Raw genomic sequence first — 25111 nt, forward strand, 5'->3', positions numbered from 1 at the left:
GTAAAAAATAATTTAAAATTATTTTTTAAATTTTGGAATATCAAATTTTCAGTTATTTATTTTAAAAATTAATGTCTATGAAAAAAAAAAAAATCTACTTTTAATTTGTAGATTCTCACTTCAAATTGGAAGAAGTGAGCTTTGGATAAATAGCAGTCACATGATAACCAGAAACCGACTAATAGAAAGTAACCACGTGAACTCCCATAATCAAATCTTCACATTTCTTAAAAAACAAAAAATAAAAGAAAATCAAATAATAAAAGGATTTTGCCGACCCCCACGTGCCACGTAATGTAATAAAAGTAAAAATAGGATTACAGTAAGCAGGAAGCTCACGTGCAAGGGATCCAATGGCCTGAGCTTACAAAAAATTTTAACTTAAAGATTACGAGAGAGAGAGAGAGAGGGAGAGAGAGAGGAGGTGCCGGTGCCTTCGACTGATCAAATATTCCTCTTTTCCTCAATTAATCTGTACATTTTGTTGGTTGGTCAACGGTCAAAGATCCAGAAGTGAATACAGATTATGGGAAAAGAACAGAAAAGAAAAAGAGAGGTAAGAAGGAAGAACAAACAGCGTGTGAGCCGCACGAGGGGATCTCTTCCTCTTTGTTCTGCCATTAAAGGGTTTTCTTTAATGGGCTTGCCGCCCATCCTCACCCACCTTCCCTCATGGGCTGTTAGTTGTTTTTTTTTCATTAGGTCATGTGCACACCGTCTCACCTGTCACTAAAATATCGCCACATGTACATCTCTTATCATGTGAGCTCATTCTTGAAGGGTTGATTAGATATGGCCTCGAATACCATTCCCCTTTCTTGCTATTATCAAACATCAAGATTACACTTATAAGATGATATTAGAGTATTTTAAGACATATAAGGCATTGATTTATTAAAATATTTTCGAGCTGTGAAATATCAAATTCCAAAAAAAAAAAAAGAACAATTCTCAAGATTGAGTTCACAATAGTTCAACTAATAGTTTTTGCTGGTAATAATGTTCGATCTGAGAAGTGAGACCTTGAAGCTAAAACTAGCATTGTAAACCTCATTCTGGTAAGGTGGGTTTGATGATTTGAAATCATTAAAATGATTGTTGCTTCTGACAACTTCAGAAAGCTGTTATGTTCAGATCATTCTCAAATTAATCTTCAGTTGCAAAGCCTGGCTTTATGTCATTAGTGACAAATAAACATTGGTGTTGTTCTTAATAGTGTTTAAACAATTAAATTTTTGGCTAATCAGATAATAAATATAATTATTTTTATTAACTCTGAAACTTTACATCTGCCCCTGATTATCACCTTTTCAGGTATTGCTTATTTTAAATGTCACAATATATATAGGATGTTGTTTAAATGAGTTAAAACTAGTCTGAAGGCTTTTCAGCAGAGAACATGATGAAGGATTGCTGAACTTTGCTTTGGTAGTTGGTAAGGCCACATGATGTGCACAAGTCCTCAATCTCCTCTTCTGTGAAATTGTTAAAATTTCCCACAATCCTTTGCCAGACATTAAAAAACTTTAGATGCAACTTGTGGCATATAATTATGAACATTATAGAAAAAAATATAATACAAATCCTTTGACTGGACATGAAGTTTACATGGACCTTGGACCTCCACCTCAAATAAGCCTACCATCACCAAAAAAGCTATGCAGAGTGCACGATGTTAACCTCTATGGTGAGCCAAAGTCTGCTTTTCCAACAAGCAAGCAAGCATTTTAGGAATAGCTAAAGTGAGAAGAATTAGCAGACTCGTATTTGCATCTATAACTTCATGATAAATGTTGGGAACTTAGGATGATGTCTGGAATAAGATGGCGAATATATAATCTTCAATAAGTTGGATTTTGATTGAAATGAGAATTAGAATTCTTTTGTTTTTATTTTTATGGGCTTTTTTTTTCATGAAATTGGAGTTTTATGGAGAGTAGAAGAATCAGTTGACGAGCTAATTTTAACATTTGTAAAATCATTTTCACAGCTGCAAGCCTGCAGCCTTCTGAACTAGTTAAAACTTAAAAAACTTCCAGGTTGAGCATAGTGAATATTTCAGATTAGCTAAACATTTGAAGGTTTAAATACATTAGTACGTAAATCAAGCTAGAGGAAATTTAATCCCAAGGCATAGCAATTTATCCATCCAGATAAGATCACATCTGCAATTGATCAAATGGAAAAACTGCTTGTTTGGAGTATTATCTCTCGGAAACATTGTTCAATCCAGGAAGTGGCTGCAGTGTACCTTAGAAAAGTGGTTCCAACAAAGACTCCACCACTTCGCAATGTTCGACAGATTTCAGCCATCTAGCATGAGTACATAGTTATGCGTATATTCAAATAGTGAGATAGCTAAATAAATATCTTAGAAAGAAAATGTTATCAGCAGCCAACATGGGAATCTGAATCCAAACCCTCAGATGTCCTAAATGCCAATCTTGCAGCATACCATCTCTTGGCCAACCCCAAAAACCACTACAATCAACTAATAATATTACTGGATCAAAGCAATGCATATCCCATTCAAACTTGATGTCCAATGTTCCAAACACCAACTGCCATGGGAATATGAATGCGAACCCGCAAGCACCCTAAATGCTAAATTGCTAATCATAACGCATACCATTTCTTGGCCAACACCAAAAATCTCTACAATCAACTAATAATATTACTGGATCAAAGCGATGCATATCTTATTCAAACTTGATGTCTGATTTCCCAAATACCAACTTGCGCAGGTATTAATTTTTCCTGAGTAAAATACCACAGCTTTTTGTTTGATGAGAAAAACCTGCAGCGCATATTATGGGCACATATGTTAAATTCACTATATTGCAAGTAGCACCAAATGATTGCAAATATACTATTGTTGTATTGTAGTTATCTTCTACTCAAAAGATTTGGGTGCTGGTTTATGTCACCTGATCAAGATCTATCTGAATCGGTTAAAATAATAATAGAAAATTCCTCAAATGTCATAATTAAGTTATCTATGAAAATTTATAACATTTGATTATTCGCAATCCTGTATATTCAATTCTAAAAGATCCTGCTTTTATTCTTGTTTATTGTGTTATTAATTTCCTTTTAGCAGCTGCTGCAATTGAGAGGAAAGTAGCATCCATTAAGATCTCAGATCCTTAGCTGTAGAAAACGTCTCCTTTGTTCTGCTGCCTCGTGAGGTAGCAGTAATGGCTACATTATCATATGGTTTTAACTCATTCGTCCTTCAAACTCCATTGCTATGTCAGCTTCCCATCCCATCTTAGCAGTTACCCTCAACTATTTTATCCTATGTTTTGTGTGCAGAGTAATTATATACAAGGAAGAAGAACCTTATTGAACTTTGTATGCCTTTAGGTCCACTTTTGCTGTAATGATGCATCCTGAACTATTAATTACCTTTGATCCTTGTTAAAATTTTACTTCAATTAGTGATAAGGAAGGGAAACATACTGTCCTTACTAATGAGATGTCACAGGAAGGGACGGTTGTTTAAACTTTGTCATTGTGAAGGGAACACTAGAACATTTTGAAAAGCAGTGGTCATGCAACAGCTGGACAGCCAAAGTCAGTAGGGGTATAAACCAACCGAGTTGAGCAGAGTTTTGAATAGTTCATGCCTGGCTCATTATATTTTTTCCATGCTCGAGCTCAACTCGAGTTTTAATATTATAGCTCGAGTTTGGCTCTCTATAAATATATTAAACTCATACTTAAAAATACTATAACTTAAACTCGACTTGTTATAAATATACCAAACACGAGTTCTAAGTCTCAAACTCATTTATATTATAAATGAACCTAACTTGAGCTTAGCTTGCTTCAGGCTCCTTTATAATAAAAATGAGCCGAACTCCAACTCATTAACTGAACTTAACTCAACTCAACTAAACTAAACTTTTATCTCTAAAATTTATTAGGGTCAGCTACATGGATTCTCTTTCTCCACTCTAAACGATTTTGGATTAAATATTCGAAAATGTATAATGCTTCTAGGTCATGTCGTACTACTCTCCTCGAAGTCAGTTTAGGTTTACCCCTTTTTTTCTTTCTATCCTCTAACCCAATGTGCTCTACTTGTCTAACTGAAGCCTCAGTATGTCTACGCTTCACATGATCAAACCACCTCAATCTTCCTTCTCTCAACTTATCCTCAATTGGCGCCACTCCTACCTTTTCTCTAATACTCTCATTACAGACTTTATCGAGTTTAGTATAACTACTCATCTACCTTAACATTCTCATCATTACAACTTTCATTTTAAACACAAACGGCTCCTTTGTTGCTAAACACTCACTACCATATAACATGGCCGGTTGTATGACTGTATGGTAAAATTTTCTTTTGCAATAACATAAAACTCCCATAGCACGTCTCCACTTCAACCATCCGCTTTTAATCCTATGACTAACATCCTCCTCACATCCCCTACTATTTGAAGGATTGAGCCGAGATATCTAAAGTAATTACTTTGAGGCAATACCACTCCATCCAAACTAACTCATTCCCTATAATCAGTTCGGCCTTCACTGAATTTGCAATGCATGTATTATGTCTTCGTTCCACTTAACTTAAAGCCCTTTGACTCTAGAATACTTCTCCAAAACTCTAGCTTTCTATTGACTCCTTCTCGCATCTCATCTATCAAAACTATATCATTCACAAACATCATGCACCAAGGGATACTCTTTTATATATGTTTTGTCAATTCATCTAGAACTAATGTAAAAAGGTAAGGACTCATAGCTGAACCTTGATGTAATCCAACTGAGATAGGAAAATCTCTTGTGTCCCCTCTCACTATGCACACAATAGTAGTTACTCCTTCATACATATATTTCAATACTTGTATGTACCTAATAGATACCCTTTTTTGTTCTAACACTCTCCATAAGACATCTCTTGGAATACTATCATAAGCATTCTCTAAATCGATAAAAACCATATGTAAATCTTTCTTCAACTACATCAAGCTTCTAATGAGAAAAATTGCTTTCATAGTTGAACGATCGGGCATGAAGCCAAATTGATTGGGAGATATAGAAGTGTCATGACGTAGTCGATGTTCCACAACTCTCTCCCACAACTTCATAGTATGGCTTATGAGTTTGTTATCCCAAAATAGTCCAAGAGGGGGGTAAATTGGACTTTAACAATTTTTCGGCTATTGCTTGTAGCCTAATGAAAAATTGTGGCTTTGTTCAATTAGGTGCTTCTTAATATATAATGGCAGTGATATGTATTTCAATAAAGTGTCCCTAAGTTACAAGTCAAGCTTTAATCAATATTTATAGCTACCAAAACATGCATCACAAGACTTTCAACTAATTTCTCATCATACTCATAAATCCTCAAATATACCAACTCAATATATTCAATCAACATTCAAGGTCATGTATAAAAATTAAATTACACAAAAGTAAAAAGGTTAAGGTTAGAGAGATCAAACACAATGATTTTTATAGTGGTTCGGCTTAACTAGCCTACATCCACTCTTTCAAAGAACCCTCTTTGAGTATTCTCTTCACTATTTGCTCTTTTAAAGGCAAGAGACCAAAAGCCCTTTACACTTTTTTAACACCAGGCTTTTACCAAGGCAGCTTGAACCTTTGAGAAGTGCTATCACAAGCACTTACTCTCTCTCAAGCTTCAATAGGTGCTTGTACAACCTCTCTTAAATGCAACTTAATGTTTTAATACTCACTCTTACTCAATACAAATCAAACTATAAAGAAGAGATAAGTTGATTTGCCAATGGTAGCTCAAAGACTTTAAAGCTCTTGAATGAAAGCAATAAATGAAAAATCAAAGTTGTAGTTCAAATGTAAGCTTTCATAAAAAATAAAATGAAGTAAAGAAGGTGTATTTATAGTCCCAAATCATTTTAGATCGTTTGAAACCTTTTTGGAACGTTATACACACTGCTTAAGACAAAATGACCGTTATTTTGTCTTTTTGTGCGAAGTTGAGCAGCTCTGATCATTTAGCAAACTAATAAAATTTTGGCAACAGTAGTAAACTGGTTAGTAAACTAATGTTTTAGCAAACACATTAGCAAACTAATATTTTAGCAAGGCAGTTAGCAAACTAAGTCAACAGCTGCATGTCTCAACTTGTAATATTTAAAAAACAAAGATTTAGACCTTAAAAGAAAAATAAGTTCCAATAGCAGTATCCAAGGTCATGATGAGAAAAAGTAATCAGAAAATAAAGTTTCATTTTTGAGCTCCATTCGACTAAATTCTCATCTATTCTTTTCACATAAGACCTAAGACTCAATCTCTAACTCTATGATTTTCATACCTTTACTTTGAGTCTTGGCTTTCATAATCTTGTCCTTTTCTCATTTAGGATTTGACTTGAGATACCTTTGAGTATTCTTCCTCCTTCGATGCAACTTCAAAAATTCTTTATGAATAAGAAAAAGAATCTACATATCACTTTAAAGTTAGGTTAGATAGATTATGTTTTAGTTTTATTATCATCAAAATCAATGCTCATTTTGAGCTACATGGGGTCAACAATCTCCCCCTTTTTGATGATGACAAAACTCAATTGAATCAACAATCAGAAATAAAAGTGTGTGAAAGTCTATGTGAATATGTAAATCCATGCAATATAGTATGCCGAAAATGCTCCCCCTAAATGTATGCATATAATAAATTTATTTGCTGTACAAAAGCTCCCCCTGAGTTTATGCTGTAAGACATGTTCACAAAATATTCACAATATTCTCAAAAAAAATAATATGCATATAAACATACTTCCATTTGTCACAAGTATAAAGTATAAACACATATCCATCAACACAAGTATAAACACATATCCATCAACACAAGTATAAACACATATCCATCAACACAAGTATAAACACATATCCATATCCATCCTATTCTCCCCCTTTTTGTCATCAATCAAAAAGGAAACAGGAGAAAATAACCCAAAAAGAATCATGTTAGCCCAATTTAAACGCAGTAAGGGAAACAGTAGCAAACTAAAAACCAATAGTAGCAAATAGACTAGTAAACTAAAAATGCAAATCCAGATGAGATGCTAATCATTTAAGTCTTTTGCTCTTGCGAGTGGCTTTAGAAGGCACCATCTTCTTCCTGGTGGGTTTAGCAGCAGGTGGCTGAGAACTTTGGTTAGCCAACTGGTCATGCTTCTAGGGCTCATCTTCATCAGATGGTGGTTGAAGAGCAGCAGCTAGGGACTAGTATGGATTTGACACAGTCGACTTAGACATTTTTCCACCTTTCTTGGCTGCAGGGGCAGCAGCTGCAGATAGTTGAGATGGAGCACTTGCTTGGTGATCCTTTAGAGAGGCTTCCTTCTGCTGCGTAGGGGCAGCTGCAGGTTCAACAGGTGGTGCACTTGGAGGTTCAACAGGTAGCTCACCTTCAGGTTCTATAATCTTTTCACTGTCATGCTCAATAGGGACATCAGTTGCAGGACCAACTTCAGGTTCAATGACCTGTTCACTAGCATGTTCAACAGGAGCTTCAGCTGCAGGTTCAAGTTCAGATTCAACTACTTGGTCACTTTCATGTGCCACAGCAACTGGAGACTCACCAACTTTATTACTTTCACCCTTATCAGTACTGTGAGCAGAGACTTGAGTAGTAGCCTCAACTTTAGTTGGGAAACCAGTTTCCTTGGCCTGCTGAAGATCCACAATTAGCTTCTTTAATTCCTCATTTTGAGTAAGCAAGTGACTCACTTTGTAGTCAACCACATCCACAAATTTTCTCAGAAGTTCAATGGACTGATGGGTTGAACTAAATTGATCATTAATAGCAGCTTTTAGCCCTTGAAGCTCACTCATAAACTCATTTGTAGAATCTGAACCAACCTTAGCTGAGGAAGAACCACGTTTTTCAAACCTTTTCTTTCTTCCATCAGTGTCAGAGTGAATTTCTCTAAGCACAATCAAATCAGTCCTAGAACTTTCCTTAGAGACATTTACATTCAGCTCTTTAAACACAACAGTCAAAAGATGTGCATAAGGCAATTTTCCAATCCCATAAGCTTTGCACATATTCTTAAAAATCAAATAAGCCAGATTCATCCTTACTTTGTTAATAATATGCCACATGATACACATGTCTAGGTAGCTCAAATAACCATAACTGCCAAACTTAGGACAGAAAATGTAGTTCACCATACTGTGAATGATTTTAATATGTTGAAAAGCTTTTGTGCTAGTGGACTTTTCATTTGTGGCAGTGTTGGTAGGGAACACTTCATTTTCAAACTCAGCCAAATTAAAGCCTGAAACCCTAGCAACATCTCTATGAGTGGAGATTTTATTTCCATCATTAGGCAAGTTCAAAGCCTTAGCAATCATCTCAACAGAAACAACATACACACTGTCATTCAAAATAACTTCAAATTTGTCCTCATCATCAACTGTTCTTAAAGTTCTATAAAAGTCTTGAACAAGTCTAGGGTAATAGGCATTGGTACACTCACAAACAGTCATCCATTCTTGAAACTCAAAAAGTTCTTTGAATTGAAAATTTACCTGACCAAAGTACTCCCATTTGATAAATTTACAATCAAGTAGCGCCTTATCCACTGAACCCGAATATTGGGCAGCACCCTTTTTGCGTTGGGTATCAATCCCTCGCATTTTTCTCCCCTTTTTCTTTTCTAGTACCGATACAGTGGGTTCGACAGCCTTGGATGGGTCGGAAGATGCACTAGTTGATTTCGATTCAGGTGAGTTCTTCTTTCCCTTCAATTTCTTTCGTAATGTGGCGACAGGGATATCGTCGGACGCTGATGAGGATGACGAAGCAGCAGCAGCAGCAGGGGATTTGCGTTTAGCGCGAGCCATAGATGGGAAAAAAAAAATTGTGAAATCTAAAATGGCTTTCGGTAAGTGAAGAGTGAAGAAGAGAAGAGAGAGATGAGCGGTTAGCTGAGAATGGATTTGTTTTGTCGAAAAGAAAATGGGTTTGTTTTGGAGGTGTAATGTCGTGAACCAATGCAGAGGAGAGAGAGGGTGATGGTTTCGTGTGGCAGAGGATTTAAGTTCTCTTGAGTCCCGCGCTTTTCTATTTCAGTGTACTTTATCTGAACTTATTTCCCCCTTTTTTTTTTTAATTTCAAATATGTCTATCTATCTTTATATGCACATATATATATTTCTACATGTCTGACATAGCACTGAGAATGTGATACCAAATGTAAATAGGTAAGTGCATTGTTTGAAGTGCAGAGAGTTTCAAGCACAATCACTTTTTGGTTTGAAATTTGAACAATAAACGATACAGAAAACTAATTTCAGTCATGCAATATTAGCATACAACTTAGTAAACTAATTTCTCAAGTACACAAATAAGTTAGCTAATGTTCTTTAGAGTTTTCTCAGCAAACTTATATCACAGCAAATCACTCACACATTGGATAATATGCAGATATATTAAATTACTATGACTTAAATTTCAAGCAAGTGGTTCACACATACCAATTTCCCTTCTAATTTTACAAAAGGTTTCCTCATTAAGTGGTTTTGTAAAAATATCAGCAAGTTGATTTTCAGAGGCAACAAATTCTATTTTGATATTTCCATTTTGAACATGATCTCTAATAAAATGATTTCTGATCTCAATATGTTTTGTTCTTGAATGTTGGACTGGATTTTTGATCAAGTTTATGGCACTTGTGTTGTCACACCTAATTGGAACAAGATTATATTTTAAACCAAAATCTTCCAATTGTTGTTTCATCCATAAAATTTGAGCAACACAACTACCAGCAGCTATATATTTGCCTCAGCTGTAGATAAGGCTACTGAAGTTTGTTTCTTACTATGCCAAGAAACTAGTGCAAGACCAAGAAATTGACAAGTACCTGAAGTACTTTTTCTATCCAATCTATTTCCAGCAAAATCGAAATCACTATAACCAACAAGATTAAATGATTCACATTTAGGATACCATAAACCAATTGAGTATGTGCCAATGAGATATCTAAAGATCCTTTTAACTGCACTTAGATGGGATTCTTTTGGACATGATTGAAATCTTACACACAAGCAAACACTAAAGTGTATGTCTGGTCTAGATGTAGTAAGGTACAAAAGAGAGCCAATCATACCTCTATAAAGGTTGGTATCTACTTCTTTACCTTTTTCATCATTGTCCAATTTAATTGTTGAACTCATAGGAGTGCCCATGCTCTTCAAATCTTCCATTTTAAATTTCTTTAGCATATCATTGATGTACTTTGATTGATTTATGAAGATGCCATCTTTCATTTGCTTAATTTGAAGTCCAAGGAAGAATGTGAGCTCACCCATCATGCTCATTTCAAATTCATTCTGCATAATCTTAGAAAATTTCTTGCAAAGAGATTCATTAGTAGCACCAAAAATTATATCATCAACATAAATTTGCACAATGAGCATATCATTATGATGCTTCTTAACAAAAAGTGTTGTGTCCACTTTGCCTCTTTGGAAATCATTCTGTAAAAGAAATTTACTAAGCCTTTCATACCATGCTCTAGGAGCTCGTTTTAAACCATATAAAGCTTTAGTAAGTTTATAAACATGATTTGGATGCTCATGATTTTCAAAGCCTGGAAGTTGTGCAACATACACTTCCTCATCAATATAACCATTTAAAAATGCACTCTTGACATCCATTTGGTAAAGCATAAAGTCCTTGTAACATGCAAAGGCACACAACATTCTAATAGTTTCAATTCTAGCAACCAGAGCAAAGGTTTCATCAAAATCAATTCCTTCCTCTTGGTTGTAGCCTTGAGCCACTAGTCTAGCTTTGTTTCTAACAACATTGCTTTTTTCATCCATTTTGTTTCTAAAAACCCATTTAGTACCAATAATTGAATGATCTTTTGGTTTAGGCACTAAATTCCAAACTTTATTTCTCTCAAATTGATTTAGTTCTTCTTGCATGGCAAGAATCCAACTTTCATCATTTTGAGCATCTTCAAAACATTTAGGTTCAATTTGTGAAACAAAAGCAACATTACCAAAATATTTTTTCAATTGTGCTCTAGTCATCATCCTCTGAGATGGATCATCAATAATGTCTTCTTGGGGATGATTTCTATGGAATCTCCATTCTTTAGGTAAATCTTCATGTTGGGGCTCAATTACTTGTAATTCTTCCAAATTTGACATTTCTTCGTTGATTTGATCATCATTGGCATTATGGGCATCTATTGTAATATCTCCTTGAGTTTCTTCATCTTTGTCATCAGTTTGTTCCATTTCTTGACTTGATGTTATATTTTCTTTTTCAAACACCTGCTCATTATTATCATCACAAACATTTTTCCTTCTGATAGAAGGGTTAGTCTCATCAAACAAAACATGAATAGTTTCCTCAATAACTAAAGTTCTTCTATTGAACACTCTATAGGTTTTACTCTTTGTTGAATACCCAAGAAAGATTCCTTCATCGGATTTATCATCAAATTTCTTCAAGTTATCCTTCTTTTTATTTAAAATATAGCACTTACAACCAAATGCTTTGAAATATGAGATATTTGGTTTTCTTCCTTTCCACAGCTCATAGGGGGTCTTTTTCAAAATTGGTCTAATCAAAACTCTATTCAACACATAGCAAGATGTATTAACAGCTTCAGCCCAAAAGTACTTTGGCAAATTATTTTCACTCAACATAGTTCTAGTCATTTCTTGCAAAGTCCTATTTTTCCTTTCTACTACCCCATTTTGTTGTGGTGTTCTAGGAGCTGAAAAATTATGGTTGATTCCATATTTATCACAATATTTCTCAAATAAATGATTTTCAAATTCAGTTCCATGGTCACTTCTTATAGATGTGATGCAAAATCCTTTTTCATTTTGAACCGTTTCACTAAAAGAGGTAAATTTTTCAAAAGTCTCATCCTTGTGAGCAAGGAAGAATGTCCATGTATATCTTGAATAGTCATCAATAATAACTAAAGCATATGACTTCCCACCAAGACTAGTAGGAGTTACAGGTCCAAATAAATCAAGATGAAGCAATTCTAATGGCCTAGGTAGACACAATATTTTTAGATTTAAAAATGCTCTAGTATGTTTCCCTAGTGTATATGCTCTACATTGAAATTCATTTTCATAATTAATCTTAGGAAGACCATTAACAAGTTCTTTCTTAGACAATTTTGAGAGTGTATGCATGCTTGCATGACCTAGTCTTCTATACCACAAATAACTAGAATTATCAAAAGATACTAGACATGTACCATGATTAGTTTCAAAGATATTCATGTCAAGCAAGTAAACATTATTGGATCTATTGGCAATGAACAATGTGTCATTATATAAGTTATTGATTGTACATAGAGAAGAAGTGAACTTTACCTCAAACCTTTATCACAAAGTTAGCTTACACTTAGCAAGTTGTATTTCAATCCTTCAACAAGCGACACATCTTCAATACAAGGTTTGGTTCCAATTGTGCCATTTCCAATTATTTTTCCCTTCCCTTTATCTCCAAATTTTACATATCCTCCATCTTTCATTATGATTTTTGAAAACTTATCCTTTTCACCAGTCATGTGCTTTGAACAACCACTATCTATATACCATTTTTCAATTTCCTTCATCCCTTTGAAACATACCTGAAATTTAATTATTGAACTTTAGGTACCCAAGCAACTTTGGGTCCTTGGGGGTTAGTGACCTTAGGTAAGGTTCCCTTTGGTACCCATACCTTCTTTACCTTAAGACGACCTTTCCTAAGTGCACAAGAACTAATCATATGACCTCTTTTATTGCAATAATAACATGTAACATTAAGCAAGGAAGATGTAGATGCTTTATGAAATGATTCTTATATTTGTCATAATTCATGAAACCATCAAAACCAATTCCATACTTTTCATTTGAAATTCTTTGGTTTCCAAGAAGTACATCTAGAGTTTCTTTTCCTTTTGTAAATTTTGCCAAATCATTTGTCAAAGACTCTACTTTAGCTTCAAGAACTTTATTTTTCTCAATGAGCATTTCACAAGTATCTTTTGAGATTTTCAACTCTAAATCTAGTTCTTTAAACAAGGCAATTTGTCCTTTGTAAAATTCATTTTCTTTATACACATTGGACATGGCAATATTTTGTGATCTCAATGATTCAATCTCTAAATTCATTTTAGTGCACTTTCTCTTGTAATTTCTATACTCATCATATACTCTAGCAAATGCAAGTTCAAGTTCTTCTACATTAGGAGATTCATAAGAATTTACCTCATTGTCACTTTCTTCTTCCTTTTGTGAACTCTCGACTTTCTCTTCAAGTGCCATCATACAAAGAAGAGCAGTTTCTTTGTCACTTGATTCATCATTTGAAGATTCTTCACTGTTGCTCCATACTACTTTCATAGCTTTCTTGCTCCTATCTTCTTTTCCTTTCTTCTTTTTGAGTAATGGACATTTGGGCTTGATATGTCCAGGTTTGTGACACTCATAACATACAATTTCTTCTTTTGAATCTCTGAAATGTTTATCCTTGGGAGCATACTTTTTCAAGAATTTCTTGTATTTGCTTCCTCCCTTCTTGAAAGCTCTTTTAAATTTTCTTACAAGCATAGCCATTTCATCATCATCTTCACTTGAAGCACTTGAGTTGTCACTAGAGTCAACTTTGAATGCAACTCCTTTCTTCTTATCTTCATCTTTGTTTGACTTGAGAGCAATGCTTTTCTTCTTTTTTTGTTCATTTTCAACTTCATCTTTCTTATATACCATCTCATGTGCAATGAGAAAACCAATGAGTTCATCATAGGTAAATGTTTTAAAATCTTTGGTATCTTGGATAACTGTTGTCTTTGCTTCCCAAGATTTTGGAAGTGATCTAAGAATTTTCTTCACAAGTTCAGCTTCCTCAAATTTTTTACCAAGTGCTTTGAGAAGATTTACAAGATCGGTAAACCTTGTACTCATCTCTGCAATTGATTCTCCTAGCTTCATTTCGAATAACTCATAATCTCGAATAAGAAGATTTGCTTTGGACTCTTTGACGACATCAGTTCCTTCATAAGTGACTTCAAGCTTATCCTAAATTTCCTTAGCAGATTGACATCCTGAAATACGATTGTATTCATTAAGGTCAAGTGAGCAATGCAAAATATTAATAGCTTTAGCATTTATAGAGATTTTCTTCCAATCATTGTCATCATATTCATCTTCATGTTTTGGAACTTTTGTAGTTCCTAGACCATTCTTTTGAGGAACATGTGTACCATTTTTAATAATTCTCCATGCATCAATATCTACATATTGTATGAAATTTCTCATTCTTACTTTCCAAAATGAATAATTAGTGCCATTAAAGAGTGGTGGTCTAGTGATTGAGTAGCCTTCAGCTAATGGTGCGGGTATACCGGTAGTATTGCTAGATGAACCAGCCATTATGGATCACTCTAAGGTTGTAAGACCCTAAGCAAGAGAGACAAGCTCTAATATCAATTTGTTGTCCCAAAATGGTCCAAGAGGGGGGTGAATTGGACTTTAACAATTTTTCGGCCCTTGCTTGTAGCCTAATGAAAAATTGTGGCTTTGTTCAACTAGGTGCTTTTTAATATATAATGGCAGTGATATGTATTTCAATAAAGTGTCCCTAAGTTGCAAGTTAAGCTTTAATCAATATTTATAGCTACCAAAATATGCATCACAAGACTTTCAACTAATTTCTCATCATACTCATAAATCCTCAAATATACCAACTCAATATATTTAATCAACATTCAAGGTCATGTATAAAAATTAAATTGCACAAAAGTAAAGAGGTTAAGGTTAGAGAGATCAAACACAATGATTTTTATAGTGGTTCGGCTTAACTAGCCTACATCCACTCTCTCAAAGAACCCTCTTTGAGTCTTCTCTTCACTATTTGCTCTTTTAAAGGCAAGAGACCAAAAGCCTTTTACACTTTTTCAACACCAAGCTTTTACCAAGGCAGCTTGAACCTTTGACAAGTGCTATCACAAGCACTTACTCTCTTTCAAGCTTCAATAGGTGCTTGTACAATCTCTCTTAAATGCAACTTAATGTTTTAACACTCACTCTTACTCAATACAAATCAAACTATAAAGAAGAGATGAGTTGATTTGCCAATGGTAGCTCAAAGACTTTAAAGCTCTTGAATGAAAGCAATAAATGAAAAATCAAAGTTGGAGTTCAAATGTAAGCTTTCATAAAAAATAAAATGAAGTAAAGAAGGTGTATTTATAGTCCCAAATCATTTTAGACTGTTTAAAACCTTTTTGGAACGTTATACACACTGCTCAAGACAAAATGGCCGTTATTTTGTCCTTTTGTGCGAAGTTGAGCAGCTCTGATCATTTAGCAAACTAATGAAATTTTGGCAACAGTAGTAAACTGGTTAGTAAACTAATGTTTTAGCAAACACATTAGCAAACTAATATTTTAGCAAGGCAGTTAGCAAACTATGTCAACAGCTGCATGTCTCAACTTGTAATATTTAAAAAACAAAGATTTAGACCTTAAAAGAAAAATAAGTTCCAATAGCAGTATCCAAGGTCATGATGAGAAAAAGTAATCAGAAAATAAAGTTTCATTTTTGAGCTCCATTCGACTAAATTCTCATCTATTCTTTTCACATAAGACCTAAGACTCAATCTCTAACTCTATGACTTTCATACCTTTACTTTGAGTCTTGGCTTTCATAATCTTGTCCTTTTCTCATTTAGGATTTGACTTGAGATACCTTTGAGTATTCTTCCTCCTTCGATGCAACTTCAAAAATTCTTTATGAATAAGAAAATGAATCTACACATTACTTTAAAGTTAGGTTAGATAGATTCTGTTTTAGTTTTGTTATTATCAAAATCAATGCTCATTTTGAGCTACACGGGGTCAACAAAGTTTAATTCCCCTATAGTTTGAGTAACTCTTTATGTCTCTCTTATTTTTAAAAATAGGTATTAAAATACTTCTCATCCAGTCATCAAATATTTTCTTTGAGTTTAGAATCTTATTAAACAATTTAGTTAACCATGCTACTCCCATATCTCTCAAATACTTTCACACTTTAATTAGTATTCCATTGGATCCATAGGCCTTACCCACTTTCATTCTCTTAAGTGCTTCCCTTACTTCTGAAGATTTAATCGTTCTAGTGTAATTCACATTCTTTTCTATTACTCTGTAGTCTATATTCACTCTATTACTACTTTGACTATTATTAAAGAGATCATCAAAATAATTTTTTCATCTTTCTTTAATATTCTCATCTTTCACCAATACTTTTCCTTTTTTATCTTTAATGCACCTAACTTGATTGAGATATTGACATTTCTTTTCTCTCCTCCTTGCTAATCTATAAATATCTTTCTCATCTTCTTTAGTTTTAAGTTTCTCATATAACTTTTCAAATGCTTGCACTCTTGCTTGACTAATTGCCTTTTTTACCTAATTTTTTGTTATCTTGTACTGTTCATAGGCCTCATTATTATCACACTTAGGTAATTTCTTGTACCATTCCCTTTTTATCTTCACTGCCTTTTGTACTTTCTCGTTCCACCACCATTTCTCTTTTGAGAGTGGTCTATGTTCGCTAGACTCTCCAAGTACTTTCTAGCTACTTCTCTAATATTTGATGCTATCTGTATCCACATACCATTGGCCTCCACATCCAGCTTTCATGCTTAGAACTCAAGAAACTCATTTTTAAACTTCACTTGCTTTACTACTTTGAACTCCCACCACTTTGTTCGAGTTACAATATTTCTTCTAGCCTTACTTGAATTATTTCTAAACTTGACATCCAAGACCACTAATCAATATTGACTCGTTAAAACCTCTCCCAGAATAACTTTGCAATCCTTACATAGAGCTCTATTTGTCTTCCTAATTAAGAGAAAGTCAATTTGATTTTTATGTTGTCCACTTTTGAAAGTCACTAAATGCGACTCCTTTTTTGTAAAGCAGGTATTTGCTAGTATTAGGTCCTACACCATGGCAAAATCCATGATGCTTTTTCCCATCTCATTTCAACTACCAAAACCAAAACCTCCATGAACATTCTCATAACCTTGCTTATCACTTCCTACATGTCCATTCAAATCTCCACCGATAAAAACATTATCTTCATTCGGTATGCTTTGCATTAGATCATCCATATCTTCTTAAAACTTTTATTTACTCTCACTATCTAGTCCTATTTGTGGGGCATAAGCACTAATTACATTTATTATTTCTCCTTCTAGTACTAGCTTTATTAGTATAATTCTATCTTCTACTCTTTTCACAGCTATTATGGCATCTTTCAATGTTCTGTCTATGATCATGCCCACTCCATTCTTGTTCTTCTTCTTTCGATAAATCACAGTTTATATCCTAAATTACTCACTTCCTGGCTTTTCTCTCCTACCCATTTAGTCTTCTAAATGCAAGCAATATTCACCCTTCTCCTTTCTAAGGTATCCACAAGCTCTATTAATTTTCCTGTAAGTGATCCAACAGTCTAAGTATCAACCCTGATTCTCCTACTATCTTGTTCCTTCCTAATTGATCTCCTTTTATGATATCTTTTATTATTCTCTATGCGTATCTTGTGTTTTGTTTTACTATCTGTTCTACTATCTATTCTATGTACTAACTTCTTTACCTACACCTGTCCATGATGTGAGAACTCTTGCTCATTTAACACCACACCCAGGCCCTGGCATAGTATGTCACTTTCGGTAAACGCCCTACACCCTTGCATTTTCTCACTATACCCAGGCTCTGATGTAGTGCATCGTAAGTAGAGGATGTTCCAACGTTTATATCGTAAGAATCCATATCATGAGGTGTGACGAAATTTTACGTTGGTTGTCACTTACTGCAACCTTCCTCCTTTATTCGGGCTTGGGACCGGCTAAGCACAAACTATTTAGGCAGAGTTTGAAAACTCCAACTCATTAATATTATTAAATTAAAATTGAATTTAAATGAAAAATAATTTAAATTTTAAATTGAATTAAAATAATGTAAATTTAAAATTTAAATTAAATTAAAAAGATGACAGGTCCCATTTAATAAATTGATACTGCCCCCTCCTTGCCTTTGTAACCAATGTGGGACAAAGTACCCACATTCGTTTTTTTTAGTAATTATTTTTTAATTAATAATTTTTAATTTAAATTTTTTATTTTAAATAAATAATCTATCATAACAAAGACATGATAACATATTATAATGCATAAATAAAAGTTTATCATATTTATTATACTACTTATAAATTTATAAGGCTTAAATTTGATTAAAAATTATATTTCAATATTTCAAAAATATTTTTGTGTATATATAATTAACACTAATTAAAATCATCAACTTATTTATAATTTGATAGTAGAAGTGCTCTTCATCTAATCTTAATTTTAAAAATCAAAGAGAGAGAGATAGATAGAAAGAAATGGTAGTGGTCAACTCAAACCTTAGCCTTTTAAATGTTCAAGGTAGAGAGAGAGAGAGAGAGAGAGAGAGAGTAATATTAATAGTTAGATAATTTAGTGTTAAATTTGAATTTTAAAACCTTTTAAAGGTTTAAAGTTGAGAGAGAGAGAGAGAGAGTTTGAAAGGTTCAACATTCAAATTTCATTAATTTATTTAATAACTTTACATGAATAAAATGATTATAATTACATTTTTATGTAAAATTTAATTTAATTATTATATATTATTTTATACACCTAATATATTAGTTTATTAATTTGTTCATATATAATTATACGTTTATTACTTTTGATAAATGATCCTGAAATATTAGTATAAGAGAGAGAGAAATAACTTAAAGAGAGAGAGAGAGAGAGAGAGAGAGAGAGAGAGAGAGAGAGAGAGAGAGAGAGAGAGAGAGAGAATCTAATGGTAAACTTGAACTTTAATCTTTTAAAGGTTAAAGTTTCATAGAGAAAGAGAGATATAGAGAGAGATATAAAGGTTCAATAAAGAGAGAGAAACATAAAAAGATTTAAAGGTTCAAGAGAGAGAGAGATTTTTAAAGGTTTAAGATAGAGCGAGTACTTAGGGAAAGGGAGAGAAAGAATAATAATAATAATGGTTGAATAGCCATTGTTAAATTTGAATCTTAATATTTTGAAGCTATAAAGTTCATAGAGAAATATTCAAAGAGATAGGGAAAGAGAGAGATATAACAATAGTAATAGTTGGATTGTTTAGTGTTAAACTTGAAACTAAATCTTTTAAAGGTTTAAAATTCAGAAAGAAAGAGAGAGAGATGGAGAGAGAAGAAAGGTTCATGCTCCAAATCTCACCACCACCACCTCCAAAAACTATGCAGCATATTTGGTAGAAAAAGGATAATAAGCATAAAATTCATTAGAGACTTTCAATGGCATGTTCTCCATTATTTTAAATAATATATTATATTTAGAATAGCCATAAATAAAATAAATATATTTACAATATTATTAAATACAATAACTAATATAAAATAGTTTAACGAGGCAGCTCATGAGTCTATTTAATGAGATTCATCACGAACCTATACATGAGCCTTTATCACAAGCCTATAAATAAGCCTTATCATGAGCTTGCAAATGAGCATTCGTATGAGCTTATTGTGAGCTTGTAAATGAGCATGCTTACAAGCCTTAATGAGCTAACTATTGTTGAGTTCGAACTCGATTCGTTTATTAAATGAGTCTAAAAATAAGGCTTGAGCTTGGCTCCTTTTATAAATGAGCCAGAAGCTTTTATTGAGTTGAGACTTGAGCAACTCATGAACATCTTATTTCATTTGCACTCCTATGAGACATTAAGCTTTTCTTCATCAAGCAACAATTGTACCAATACAAATTATACACATAATAGAAGAGATGCACCCACACAGATATCACAAACAACAAGTCCAGGCAACACTTGGACAAAAACAATGAAGTGGCGAATCAGGCTAGTACAAATTAGGTGAAAAATTCCATCACCTTTACAAATTTAGTATCTATCAAACATGCATGATTTATCAGGGAAATTTAAGATGCTGGATATGCTAAACACGAAAAAGAAAATTGAAGTAAGAAAGGTCACTTATAGCATTTGAAGGAGATGGCCATCAATGTAAGGCTACACCAGCATGAACAACATCAACTAAAGCTGATGAGAAAGGAAGTCTTGAAACATTTGCTCGAACAAAAGCAAGCTTCTTGAACATTAAAAACAAAAATGAATTAGTTCATGCCTTCAAAGAATTACAAAGATAGGAATATGTTAGGTTTTTGAAAACTCTAATTGAGAAATAGGGAAGAAATAAAGATAAGAGAGAGAAAGAGAGAGAGAGAGAGAGAGAGAGAGAGAGAGAGAGAGATACCTAATAGGTAGAAGAGAAATAGAGTTGAGAGAAGAGAGAGATTGTATTTCTTAATACTTCTTGGAATGGATTACAAGATAACTAGCTAAGTTCTTTTTATAGATCTATCCTAGCGGCTACTTCTCTAAAGTCAACAATTGACTTACAATAGAATTAGTTACACTCATAACTCCCTAAACAAAATTTGTTACAATAGCCCAACTCCCTAACTCACCTTCCTGCCAATACTTCCTTTCCCTCTCCTATACTTCTTTCTATAATACATAACCATACCCCCTCCTTGAGCACTTTTTTTGTCCCTAAGAAAGTGAAGAAGAATTTGGAAACTGAGCAATGATAAAACTTCTATCTTCCCAAGTGGCATCCTCTTTAGGTAAATGCATCCCTTTGATAAGGCCTTGTTCCACTTGCTAGTCACCCTTGAATATGACTCTTGGATGCAAGAGTTTCTCAAGATAAATTTCAAGTTGATCATCTATACAAGTAGGCAAGTCTGTAATTAGAGTTATTGTTGCTCCAAGTTTCTTCTTTAAGAGAGAAACATGGTAAACAAGGTGAATGCAGAAGAAGAGGGTAAGTCCAATTTGTAAGCAACCTTACCAATTCGAGTAACAATTTGGAAGGGACCGTAATATTTAGTAAGTAGTTTTAAATTTTACCTCAATGCCACAGATGCTTGTCTATAGGGTTGCAGCCTCAAGTAAACCCAATCTCTACCAGAAAATTCTCTTTCCAACCTTCCCTTATTAGCCTATTGCTTCATTCTATTATGAGCTTGAAGCAGATTTTTTTCAACAAAGTAGTAAATTGCTGCCTATCCTACAGAAATTCTGCTACTGCCCCCACCTTCAAATTTCATAAAGGTTTTATAAGTAAAAATTATGGAGCATATCCATAAAGTGCCTCAAAAGGAAACATTTTAATAGCATTGTGAAAAGAAGGATTATACCACCATTCAGCTAGTGGCAACCAAGTAGTCCATGTGGAAAGCTTCAAATACACCATACACCTCAAATAAGCTTCAATGCATTGATTGACTCTTTCAGTCCACCCATCTAACTGTGGATGGTATGCAGAACTGAAAGCCAATTTAACTCCAACACACTCGAACAACTCCTGCCAAAATAAGCTGCTAAAAATCTTATCCCTGTATGAAACTATTACTTAAGGAGTACCATGAAACTTAAGGACAGTATCTATGAAAAGATGTGCTGCTGCAGTAGCTGAATAAGGATGAGACAGAGGAAGAAAATGGCCCACTTTAGTCAATCTACACACAACCACTAAGATTGTATCCTTCCTCTTAGATTTAGGAAGTCCTTTAATAAAATCCATGGGTATCTCTTGCCATGCATATGTTGGAATGGGAAGAGGCTGCAATAATCCAGGATATACATAAGTCTCTCCCTTACACCTTGCATAAGTTTCATCACCCTTTACCCATATCATAGCATCTTTGAGCATTCCTGGCCAAAAAAAAAAAAAAAAAGATACTGCTCTCTCAAATTAGTAGCATTGACTCCTGAATGACCTCCTACTGAAGAGTTATGATAAGATTGTAATAATGTTTCCCTTAAGGAAGTAGCAGTTCCCACATACATCTTATTTTTATAAAATAATACCCCATTCTGTAGCTTATATGTAATAGAAGCATTACTATCCAAGGAAAGCTGCTGAACTAATTCCTTTACTTTATCATCTCCTTCATAGCTAGCAATTAATTGTTGCATCCAAATAGGCACCACCATTGACTATAAAACATAAGAATGAGGCTCATTAGGTCTCCTCGATAAGGTATCTTCCACTTTATTTTCACTATCGTTCCTATATAAAATCTTATAATCCAGACCAATCAGCTTAGAAATTCCCCTTTGTTGAAGGTTTGTATGCAACCTCTATTCCAGGAGATACTTGACTCTCATGGTTAGTTTTAATGAAGAACTGACCTTGCTCTAAATAGTGTCTCCATTTGCTCATAGCAAAAGTCATGGTTAGCAACTCCTTCTCATAAACTGACATAGCTTTACTTTTAGGCCCAAAAGCCTTAGAAATATAGGCAATAGGATGCCCTTGTTATTACAAAATTGCTGCCATACTCCAATTGCTTGCATCTGTCTCTACAATAAAAGGCTTAAAAAAATTTGGTAAAGCCAGAACTGGGGCTTCAGACATAAGCCTCCTAAGCAACATTATTCCAATGAAAAGAATCATTCTTCAAAAGATCATTTAAGGGCTTGCAAGTAATGCCATAATGTTTGATAAATTTTCTGTAATAACCTGTAAGACCCAAAAAACTTATAAGCTCCTTTACTAATTTAGGAATAGGCCAATTATCCATTGCAACTATCTTCTTAGGATCAATGGCCACTCCCTGTCCTGAAACAATGTGACCTAAATATTCCACTTCAATTTGCCTAAAGAAGCATTTAGATTTCTTAGCACATAAGTGTTGTTGCTATAAAACTTGAAAGACCTGCTCTAGATGCTCACAAGGACTCCATATCTTTACTATAAACCAACATATCATCAAAAAACTGGAATAATCTTTCTCAAAAAAGGTTGAAAGATGTGATTTCATCAAAGCTTGAAAAGTAGCAGGGGCATTAGTAAGTCCAAAAGGCATTACTTTAAATTCAAAATGCCTATGATATGTCCTAAAAGCAGTCTTAGGAATATCTTTAAGCTTCATTCTGATTTGATGATAACCAGCCATTGGGTCTATTTTAGAACATATGATAGCCCCATTTAACTCATCCAATAAATCCTTTATAATAGGAATAGGAAATTTATCCTTCACTGTCAAATCATTTAACCTTTTATAATCAATGCAAAACCTCTACGTACCATCCTTTTTCTTGACTAAAAAAATAGGTGAAGAATAAAAATGAGTACTAAGTTGTATAATGGAAGAACAAAACATATCAGCCACCATTTTCTCGATCTCAGCTTTTTGGTAATGAGGATACCTGTAAGATCTATTGTTAACAGGTGGAGCATCAGCCTATAATGGAATAGTATGATTATGGCTTCTAAAAGGAGGTAATCCTAGAGGTTCCTAAAAAATGTTGTGATACTTTTGTAGCAGTTGCTCCAATCTTTCATCCACAATAGAAGTTCCAGTAGCAGCCATAACAAAATGCTCCAGTAATTCAGATTCCATAGTACATAATAATGGAGTTGGAAATCCTTCCCTTTCCTACCCCAAAGATTATTGGAATGCCATAGCCCTGATAGTAATTCTCCTTCCTTGATGCCATTCAAAATAACTGGATTCCCTTCCAATGTAATGGCAATAAATGATGCCTTAAAATCAAACAATATTGGATTGTGATTTTTTAACCAATCTACTCCTAAAATCATATCAAATCCACTCAACTCTAGGATCTTTAAGTCAAAATTAAATTCATGTGATTGTATTTTCCACTTAAACTATTGACACTGTAGGTCACACCCCAATTTTCTTCCATCAGCTACTGTAATCGCAATATAGGTGCCTACATCAACTCTAATTTTAACTCCCGAGCCACTTTTTTATCCAATAAACTAATGCTACCACCACTATCAATTAATACCACCAATTGCCTATTCTTATGAATTCCCAACATCCTAACAATATTAGCCTCATGACTACCTTATAGAGCATGAATGGACAAAGTAGTATCCTCAAGTTCTCCCAAATCCGCCATCTTATTTCTTACTTCATGCCATTCTTTCTCACTGTCATCATCTTTTTTACTCTCTATATACATTGCATTTACTGTCTTAAGTTTGCATTGGTGGATAGGGAAATATTTATCTCCATATCTGAAATAGGGTTTGGGCAAATTTTTGATTAATTGAGGTGTATTAGAACTAGATTTAGGTGCTGAGGAAGGGTTGGTGTTGCTAGTAGTTTGATTAACAAAACCACTACTGCCTGTAGGTTGTGATTTGGTAGTAGTAAAGGTGGTTTTAGATGGTGGTTAGAATTAAGAGTTCTAGGTGGGTACTGATATGACTAGTAAGGTTTATAAGACTGAAATAAAGAGTTTGAAGAATTAGTAGTGCTTGAAGAAAAGGTATAAATTTGGTTCTTATAGGGTTTGAAAGAATTGGTAAAGGCTCTTGGTTTCTTGGTAGTTTCTAATAATTGTTCTTACAATCTAGCCACTTTTATTTCTTGAGAAAAGGATGTAGGTTTCATCATCCTCACCATTAACCTAATTTCATCCTTTAATCCTCCCATAAGCCCTGAAAGAAAGTATACTTGTCCAAGATTTTCCAAGATCTGGCATAAGTCTTTCTATTATAATCCTTAAATCCTCAAACACATATTGATATCCTCCACAGTCCCTTCTTGTCTAAGTTTCATAAACTCCTCTATTATATCTTCCAACCCCTCATCTCTAAATCTACTACATAAGCCTTTCTCAAACTCTTCCCAAGACTTTACTTCCCCTTGGCTCCAATTATGGAACCAAGCACATGCCCTAACCACATGAAACAGACTAGCAATTTGCACTTTTTGTTTGTTTGGCACCTTATAAACTTCAAAATACTTGACACACTTCCTTAAACAAGCCCTAGGCTCCTTCCCATCGCAAGTTAATAACTCAATTTTAGGAAGTAATTGACTCATCCCCATTATACCTAAAGAATTCCTAAGATTAGGGTTAGGAAGAATACCAGGAATAGCAATTGTTCGGGCCACTGGAGTAGGAATTGACTGAATCACAAGGGTAGATTTATCTCCCCTATTTTCAACTCTGTTTTCCCCTTTCTTAGAATTGGTGCTTCCTTTATTCTGTTC

At 34.0% G+C, this 25111-nt stretch overlaps 1 pseudogene; it reads right to left on the reverse strand.

Annotated features, from left to right (window-relative positions):
* Window positions 1–2175: 2175 nt before the first annotated feature.
* Window positions 2176–25111, reverse strand: part of LOC110669111 (uncharacterized methyltransferase At2g41040, chloroplastic-like) — a 52214-nt pseudogene continuing 29278 nt past the window's right edge.

This window comes from Hevea brasiliensis, chromosome 17 (assembly GCF_030052815.1).
Source record: "Hevea brasiliensis isolate MT/VB/25A 57/8 chromosome 17, ASM3005281v1, whole genome shotgun sequence".
Lineage (NCBI taxonomy): Eukaryota > Viridiplantae > Streptophyta > Magnoliopsida > Malpighiales > Euphorbiaceae > Hevea > Hevea brasiliensis.